Genomic DNA, 10,827 nt, shown 5'->3' on the forward strand with positions numbered 1-10,827 from the left:
TATATATATATATATATATATATATATATATATATATATATATATATATATATATATATATATATATATATATATATATATATATATATATATATATATATATATATATGTATGTATGTAGAGTTAATTCCAGCAATGGTCCTCCGACTATTGTGATTTTCCAAAATTGGTCCTCGTTTTTTAATTTGGACGAAATAGACCCTTGACTATCAGATTTGTTCCACCATTGGTCCTTCCGTTAACCATCAGGTAGATAGGCGTTAATTAAAGGGCTACAAGCGTAATTTCCTTATCTATGTCTCTTAAATAAAGGGGTACAAGTGTAATTTCATCTCCCCTATCTCTTTAGAAGTTGTAGCTGGAATTACCGACTAATATGTTTTCGCGTGATAAGAAACCCTCCAAGTCCTCTAGCAGCAGCGCCCAGATCGGCGGCATACGAACTCTCTCCGAACAGTTAGAGCATGAGCAAGGTGTCGGAAGAATGGTTCGCGAATGAGGAAAAGGTCTGGACTGCCGGAGAGCAAAACTTCCCCGATCCAATTCTCCGAGCGCGAGAAATTTCGGTGTGAAATCTGCGGCAACGAATATCCTGTCTCCGAAAGTATTGCGGCCACACTTTCTGCGTCGCGTGTTTTAAATCGTGGATGATCTCAGGATCTACCGCTAGCAACTCCCCCGTTCTTGTCCCTTGGGAATAATGGCTTACCGATTTGCAGCGACGTTGCTCCGCAGCCTCACTTGGAGCCCCGGAAGGACATTCCTGCAAAAGCTAAATCTTGACTCACCTTATGATGACAAGGGCATGTTAATGGTGTAATAGTGTAAGCAATAATTCATAATAACTAGTTTATTTGTTCATCTTTTGTTGTTTAACATGGTGTAGTACTGTAATGATAGGGATAAATGTAGTGTAATACTGGGATAGTGTCAGTTTCAGGTTGTCTAAAGATTTATTAATTAGGTCAAAAAAATGGTTGTGAAAGATTTAGCTTGTTGTTGTGTTGACAGGCGGATGCTGCTTGTATAAAACACAGAAAACATAGTTCCTTGTACTTTTCTTTAGTCTCTGCATAACCGTGGCCAAGTGGATGATCAAGAACGTCTCCGAGGCCGAAAACACAAACTGGTTTCTTTCCCATTCCAAGCTCTGTCCCAAGTGTAAACGCCCAATCAAGAAAAACCATGATGTAAACGCCCCATCAAGAAAAACCATGGATCCAAGCTCTGTCCCAAGTGTATACTAGTGAAAGAAGAAGCTAGGCGAGCAAGAAGAGAAAAAAAATGGATTTTTGGGTTGGTAATCTGTGTGCCTGTAATCGATACATATGCTCACTAGCATCAGGAAGAAGAAAGCAAGGAAATTACCCTTTTAGCCCTTCACTAACGCCTATCTAACTGATGGTTAACGGAAGGATCAATAGTGGAACAAATCTGATAGTCAAGGGTCTATTTTGTCCAAATTAAAAGACGGGGACCAATTTTGGAAAATCACAATAGTCAGAGGACCATTGTTGGAATTAACTCTATGTATGTATGTATATGTATGTGTATATATATATGTGTGTGTATATACATATATATATATATATATGTGTGTGTGTGTATATATATATATATATATGTACATACATACATATATATATACTAGTATTTGTACGCGCGATACGCGAAAGTTTATGCCCAATATTAAAACATTAATAAATATAAATAATTAAAAATTTTAATTCTACTTATATATACAAATATAGTATATGTATATTATGCACACACATATATGATTTACCATGTATAGAAATTTAATTAAAATATAATCAACCAATTAATAAATTATATAATGATTTTACTAAAATGATAATTAAGGAATAAGAAAATGATATGATAGATATAGGTGTATGATAATAATGATGGAGTTAAAAACTAACGGTGTTATAACGGTGTAAGGGTAGTTTTGTATAACAACAATGTAGTAGGGACAATTTTGTCTAATAACATTGAAGTGTACAACATTTAAAGTAAAATGTAAAAATTTTTTAGCATATAGAAAGAGGGACATAAATCAATGATATAACCTTGATTGAGTCTTATTAAGTTTTTAGATATATACATACATATATATATATATGTATACTATACACACACACACACACACACACACACACACACATGTATGTATGTATGTATGTATGTATGTATGTATAGAACAATTTTAGATATACATATATGAAAACAGATATAAGTAAATAATTTATTAGTTAGCTGAGTTGGTTGGAGCGTGTTTATACTTAAGGAAGGTCGATGGTTTGAATCCTGTAGGCAGTTTATCCACCTTTGTAGCTTCTTCAAAGCTTTATATATATATATATAATTTTTTAAAAATTAATAATGAGATGTGTAATTTATAATGTGTTTTCTGTTTGAATTATTTTATCAAATTAATTATGTTTCATATATTGTTATTAATATTTGTATAAAGTTTTGATGTGTTTTATTTTTCGTCTATATCCACCAATATTTATGACTATATTCCTTTTAAGTGTTTCATTTTTTTAATACTATCAATTCTATTACAACGCAATATATGTTCATTACTACTTTCTCAACCTATTGAAGCACAAAGAATCAATATCGCTGAGACTCGAACTCACAACCTTGCATATAAAAGAGCAACTTGGTGCTACCTTTTTTATGTTTCGCCCCCACTAGGACATTTTTCTGGATCCGCCAATGCTTTGACCCTTCCTTATTTGCAGAATCTGGTCGAAATAAATGAAAGACAAAAAAGAAAAAAAAGAACTTATGTTTAATATTGTAGGATTATATTTAAAATTGTTTTATTAGTAGTATAAATATTGTTATGTTATAAATGAAATATTTAATTATGCAATTCAGCTTATTTTCCAGAAAATAAACCAAACACATCAAGACAGTTTTCCATAATGCAACTAAACACGGGAAAAGAAAATGTTTTCTGAAAAATGACTTATTTTTCAGAGGTCATTTTAAGTTCTTGCTTTCCAAACTGACCCTTAGTGTTTGAATTTTAGAGTTTATGACTAAGTTTTTTTTTATTTTATTTAGTTTAGATGTTCACTTTTTATTGTTTAGGGTCTAACATTTACATTTTAGATTTAAATTTTAGCTTTTTCATTGAATTTTTAAAATTTATCTTGTTTTTTATATTTAGTTGTTAAATATTGCATATTTAAGTGTTTAAGCTTGCAAAGTATAGTTGATGATAATTACGAAAATACCACCGTATTTTTTTTAAAATTTTGATCTGATCTGTCTGATTTTTACAAATGTAAGGTTGAGATTGCTTCTTAGTTTTCTTCTATGGTGTGTTCTCATGAGATCATAAGCGTGCGCCCACACATATGTGTGTGTATGTATTGTACTATAAATAGAAACAAGTCTTAACATAATATTGTAAAAGTTTATTTATAATAATGTTCATCTCACCAAACTTATAAAAACTAACTAGTTTTAGACGCGCATTGCGCGAATAGGTTAATGCCCAATGTTTATATTTAAATAAATATTTGAAAGTATATCAATGCAAGATTATATAGGAGAAGTTTATATATAGGTAATTAAATGTCGAATTTGTTTATTTAAATATATAACTCAAAGTATATGAATCCAAGATAATATAGGAAATTCATTATAATTGTCACTAAAATAAATGTTTGCAACTTTGTAAAATCAATTGTCTACATATTTGGTCTAAAAATGATAGTATAAATAAATACTACTTTTGGTTTGAATTTTTCTAAGTATTCTTAATTCTCTTGAGTAACATTGTCATTGTTTTCATCTTTACTATTTGTTCTCTTTCTTTTTGTTGGTATTGTGTTATTTGCAATTGGGTTATTGTTGGTAACATAGATGACAACGTCATGCAATGAGATTATGATATAGGAGCTATGCACTTTCCTTTAGGTATTCTGCTCGAGGTTCATTTGGTTCAACCATTATTGTTGAATGAGTTATTGTGGATAAAGAAATCCCTAGTTTAAAGAAAAAGATTAAATAAATTAGTAAAAATTTGAAAATTTTAAATATGATGTATTTCAAAGATATTAAAAGTTAGTTTAATTTCTCGTTTCAATTTGCTGGGTAATGGGTTATTTGACTACTTTCATTGTCAACAATTTCCCAAGTAGTTAATATGATTGATTTTAAACTATTCTTTTTTATTTTTTCATTGTATTAATAAAATACTTTGTAAATAAATATAAAACATTATTTTGTATTATAACTGTGATATTTAATTACAAGATAGTGTAAAAAGAACATAATGGACAATGTAGTGAATATCAATTGATGAATTGAATGTACAGAATCTTTGCATTAGGGAAAATAAAGACAATATAACTAATAAAATTATTTTTCTTATTTAATTTATTGATAATGAATATTTTTTTAAATAAAGGCATTGTAGACACATAATTCTAAATTAAAGAAATCCACATGTATAATTTTTTGTTGTAACTACTAATTTATTTAATCCAATAAGGGTAAAATAGAGTGATCCCGCTTCAATTTGTTGGGTTATTTGAGTACTCTCTTTGTCAACCAATCCTCAAGTAGTTAATATAATTAGTTTCAAATTATCTAAAAAAAATTTTTTTCATGGTATTAATAAAATACTTGGTAAATAAATATATAACATTATTTTGTATTATAACTTTGATATTTAATTACAAGATATTGTAAAAATAAGATAATGGACAATGCAATGAATATCAATTGATAAATTTGAATGTAAAGAATCTTTGCATGAGAGAAAATAAAGACAATATAACTAATGGAATTATTTCTCTTATTTAATTTAATTTTTTGATAATGAATAATTTTTTTTCAAATAAAGGCATTGTAGACACATAATTCTAAATTAAAGAAATACATATGTATCATTTTTTGTTATAGCTACTAATTTATTTAATTTAATTTTTTGATAATGAATAATTTTTTTTCAAATAAAGGCATTGTAGACACATAATTCTAAATTAAAGAAATACATATGTATCATTTTTTGTTATAGCTACTAATTTATTTAATTTAATAAGAGTAAAATAGAGTTAATCATGTCAAATTTGATTGAGATGAGATTCGAACCTAAGACCTTTCTTATAGAAATTAATGGGTAAGTTAAAAGTTAACGGAATATTAACGGAGAAGAGAATATTTAATGGAAAACTTAACGGATAATCATAAAAGTAAGGTTAAATTAGGTAATCTCTATTAATAATATTAATCTCAATTATCTTAACCATCTATTTGATTAAATAATTCATCTGAACCATCCATTTGATTAAATAATTTGACCGCCATTTTTTCTACCCATTTAGGTCTAACTCTCTTTGGCTCTTATTAGTATAGTAGATTTTTGTTGTAGCTACTAATTTATTTAATTTAATAAGAGTAAAATAGAGTTAATTATGTCAAATTTGATTGAGATGAGATCCGAACCTAAAACCTTTCTTATAGAAATTAATGGGTAAGTTAAAAGTTAACGGAATATTAACGGAGAAGAGAATATTTAACGGAAAACTTAACGGATAATCATAAAAGTAAGGTTAAATTAGGTAATCTCTATTAATAATATTAATCTGAATTATCTTAACCATTTATTTGATTAAATAATTAATCTGAACCATCCATTTGATTAAATAATTTGACCGCCATTTTTTCTAACCATTTTAGGTCTAACTCTCTTTGGCTCTTATTAGTATAGTAGATATTTGGAATATTTAATCAATATCCCAAACCATGCATAGAAGATTTGAAGTCAATACATTTTATACTCTATTACTCTGTCCACTCTATGGTTAATTGTACACGATCACTTTCATTTATATATAGGGGTAAATGATGTCCCAAAAGTACAGTGATAAAATTGGCGGATTAGACAATATTTGAGGTAAATTATTGTTATTATTTTTTATTCAGCAATTTTTTAAAATGTTAATATTAAATGTGTTAAATTTCACATACCTGTATGTGACTTGTGACCAAAAAAGATAAAATTTGGCATATCTAAATTAATCGTAGGTTAAATCAACTCTTCCAGAAATTCGAAAGTTCAAACTTAAAATTATAGGTATTTAACTAAAACAAATGTCAAGAGCATGTGGTTTAGTGGCACCTAGTTGTACTCTCATGTGAAAGGAGGTGAGTTTGAGCCTTAGTGGAGGTGGTATTGACTCTTTATGATTCAGTAGGTTGAGAAAGTAGGTGGTATTAACTCTTTATACTGGTTGAGAAATTAGTTATGAACAGATACTGCATTGTAATAGATTCAGTAGTACTAAAAAAAACTAAAACAAAAGTTTTAAATATGTTTTACTTTGGTGCCTCCACAAAATGAAACGAAAAGCGGTATTTTAATCATATTAAGTTGTTGAAAAGATATTTTAAAAATAATAATTTCTTCTAAAATTGCGTCTTTCCATAATCATTCAGTATAAAAATAATGTACATTCAGTATACAAATAATGTGCATTCATATTAAAAATATATATTGTATTAATGATAAATACATTATTTGAGTACTGAAAGTACATTATTTTATATAAAGTACATTTAGTACACGAATAATGTACTTTAAATATATTAAAAATGTACATTTTGTTATGTTCTACACAACACGGCAATTTATATCATGGAGTCCAATATACAGAATTTGACTTCATAAAGTACATAATTCATGTTCATAATGCATAGAATTCATGTTCATTATTTCGTGTTTATGTGTATGTGTATTATGAACATGAATTCTGTATATTATGAAGTCAAATTCTGTGTATTGAATCAGGGTTCCCAGTACGTTGTGGACGCTGGTCCACGATATAACCATTGACACAACACTGTATGGACCATAATTAATTTCCATATTTTCAAACCCCCAATTTCCTTTTCAAACATGGTGATAAATTATTTCAATAAACTAAAATATAAAAAATCGAAATTACAACCTCCAATCGTAGACAATAATCCAATTTACAAAATCGGATCACATAAATTGGATCAAATACAAACTATTTCATTTTTTAATCACATTAGTTCTACCCAATATGTACGAACATTTTAGATTGCATTAAATATACTTTTAATACATGTGCGGAGTAATTTTTTTCTTAGATAGTTTCTTTTGTGGATGAAGGAAGAGGTAAAAGTTTTTCTATCTTATTTTATATACAATAAAATACATTAAAGTGAATGATGTAAGAAGCTAAAGGGAATAACAAATGTGCATGGTGATGTAATTAGATGTAATAGGAAAATGCTTAGTGCCCTTAGATTTATGAAAAATTGTACCTCTACTATACATCTAATTTTTACTCCCAATATTTACTCTTCTCACAAATATTGAATGTAGACAAATTTTTATGGGTGCACAAGATAAAAATGTCCTATCTATGTTTGCCACGTGTGAGAGTATAATTGATGGAGTAGAATTTGGAAGTCCTCATAGTAGAATGATATAACCCTGAGGTTGTATGGATTGCTTTTCTTCGAGTTAAGAGCTAAACTCCAGAAATGGAGGGAGAAAAGACATGAATGTGCTTCGAGTGGCAACCCAACTCCAAATGACTATACTTCGAATGATAGTCTAACTCCAGGAAGAAAGAATGTCTCCAGACATAATCTATTAATTATATTCTTCCATAATGGTTGGAAGTCTTGAGTTCCCTCAGTAGGCTGTGCGACATTCAGCCATTAATTCATTGTGGCGAGCTTCATAAACTTTGGCTAACTCGAAAGCTGCTAGAATGGACCTTTGTTTGACCAATAATAACTCCAATTGTATGTGAGATTTCAACCCTCCAATGACATAAGAAACCAATTGGGTCTCCGACACTCTTGTTACCTTGTTGAGCAATTTCTTAAACGCCGCTTGAAAGTCTGCTACCGTTCCTATCTACATAATAAGTTTGGCTAGTTCAACTAGAGGATCTTCAACATACAAGAATATTTCCATTTTCACCAGACTCCTGAGAACCAACAGCTCTAGATTTATCACTCACAAACTTGCAATCTTCTGATGTGGTAAGTTGAAATTGGTTTGTTTTTCATTTTTTTTTTAATTTCGATCATATCTAAACTAATTAAAACTTGTCACATCAGTGAGTGATAAATGTAGGGACATTAAGTATGGTTTGATGTAATATTAACTTGTACACTCAATTTTTTTTCTTCCAATTTTGCCCTTTTAGATTTTCATTTTTCTCATTAAGTTGTTCAGTAATGCTACTTACCCCTCCAAAATTTTCCCCTCCTAATTTCACATCTTAATGCGATAATTTCATTGGATGGTCTTTGATAACAACTCAATAAGGTCAACCAATTCATAACACATTAGCATCCAATGGTTATAACTTATAAGTCATGTTAGAAGAGATTTTAGGAGGGAAATTTTTTAGAGAGGAACAAAACATTTTCCTAAGTTGTTAACACTGTTAAATATAATAATTTATATGTTGTGCTTCTTTTCTTGTTCACCTACAAATTATTTCTAATTTTATATTTTTAGTTATACATTATTTTTTATACATTAGATATTTTTAATTTAATTAATTGCACATCACGATATTTATAACTAATTATTACTATAAATGTTGAAATTCAATAGGAAAGAAGCATTTATTATTCATCTTAATTAAATGCAATTCAAGAGTGAAGAGGCCCTAACTTGTAAGCCACAAAATGAGGGAAGATTAGGATGCTGAGTTATATACAAGTCATGCAATTTGGTGAGAAGTTTGGGTGTTGCACAATAACCACATATTTTGTTTTAGGTGTACCTTACAAGGCATCCTCAAATCTCATCCATTGGTTGATATCCAATAGTTTTATATATACCTATGGCCTACAAGCATTAAAGTGTGTATTTGTGATTTTATAGTGTTGGCACATAAACCACATTTTAGATGCAGTCAATTTTCCAGGTCTATTTGTACCCGTTTTTTTTTTTTTTTTTTTTCTTTTTCCTTTTCTTTTCTTTTTTTAATTCAAGTTTTTCTTTTATTATTTTGGTTTTCTGATTTTGGTAGCGACATTATGGCCATGTGGTAGTATATGGGCATTTGGCACGACTCATGCCGTTTGGTGAGGGCTTTATGCAATTCTAGAAGCAAAACATCCATTTGGTTTACTTGGTATTCAAGTTTTTTTTTTTTTTTTTTAAATAACACATTAAATCCTTAATTATAACAATATCGTATATTTAACTCCTTTGCTAATTGTTATTAGTATCTTCACTTTTAATTCGTAAGTTAACATTAAAGTGGTTTTTTTAACTGGTTTCTCAAATGGGTAATTTGCAGCGAAATTATAGTGAGGATATGACATCAATGGTTAGTAGCAGAGTGTTTGGACTCAAAGAGAACCTAACTTGTAAGTATTTTATTATACTTTGATACTTTAAAGACTGAAAACACCACTTTGATGTCAACTAACAATTGGGGGCTAAAAGTACGTGTTGGAAAAAATAGTAAAAATGATATTGAAAATGGTTATTTTGTGTTACAAATATATATAGAGTCCACTTCCGATTTAGGTCGGGTCAAAGTGAATTCGTGTTCTTCATAGCATGCAAGACGAAGAGATTGATGTATTTTATATTCAAAACAGATAATGGGTGAATGAGAAATTGATTCTCAAAGTACACACATTTGTGTTGAAAAATAGAGATGAAAAGACTTGAAACAAACAATTGCCCTACTTTGGAAAAGAAGAGGATTTGCATCACTATATATATAAGACCCTTTTAGAGGGATGTTGAATTGTATAGCACAGAGACCTCTCAGGGTTGTGCCAACAATTGAGGATTGAGTTTTCTACACCTCATAACTATTTGACCAAAATGTCCCATTTTTCAATTCCCAAATTACTAATGGATCAAAATGCCACTTTCCTTATTTTTAAAATTTTGAAATAAAGTCTTATGTTATATATTGTATAAGTATATAAAGGAGATGTTCCCCAATTAGTGGATAATAGATTATATTAATTGATTTTTGAAAGCAAACTCAACGAGTATATAGATTATAGTAATGAAGAAATCGAGTCCGGAGGGACAACGTCCCAATACAAAGAGCTCACCTGAGAAACGGCAGATGCCGCGAGTTTATGAGCTATAACATTTGCTAATCTAGAAACATGGGAAATATGACAGCAAGTAAAAGAATTGATTGTAGTCCTGCATGCATCCAAGAAGAGCCCAACATAAGAGTAATGTGTTGAACGAGAGGTTGCTAATCCACTGTAGAGTTGGTAGCAATCCTTATGAACATCCACTGTCTACACTCCCTTACTTACAAGCCATAACAATGTTTCCTTGCAAGCAATAATTTCGGCCATAAGGGGTGAAAAACAGTCCCGAACAGGACCGGCACAGGCAGTTGCAAACTCCCCTCCAGGCGCGAACAGAACTGCTCCAAAGGTTGCTTTCATGGTGGCCGGGTTGTAATTTGCGTCGAAATAACAAACTGGCCGAGGCGGTTGTGAGGTTTGGGCTGCTACTGGAGGATTGGCGTCGTTTTGCTGGTGAGTGGGAAGGTTCGCCGCTCTCTAGGCCTGCAGTGTAGATGTCGCAGCGGCTGCTGTGCTCTTCGGTGTCGGCAGATTGAACTCCCACACCGCCCGGTTTCTGGCTCGCCAGATATGGTAGAGGACCCCCACTGCCCAACAAGCATCTTCCTCAGTCAACGTGATCAACATATTAGAAAACCAATCATTAAAATTATTGCCAACAATGGATGAACAAGGTATGTGTGACTCATGCCAAGCTAATTGTGAAAAGTCACACCAAATTAAAGC

The sequence above is a fragment of the Ipomoea triloba genome, chromosome 5 (assembly GCF_003576645.1).
Source record: "Ipomoea triloba cultivar NCNSP0323 chromosome 5, ASM357664v1".
Classification (NCBI taxonomy): domain Eukaryota; kingdom Viridiplantae; phylum Streptophyta; class Magnoliopsida; order Solanales; family Convolvulaceae; genus Ipomoea; species Ipomoea triloba.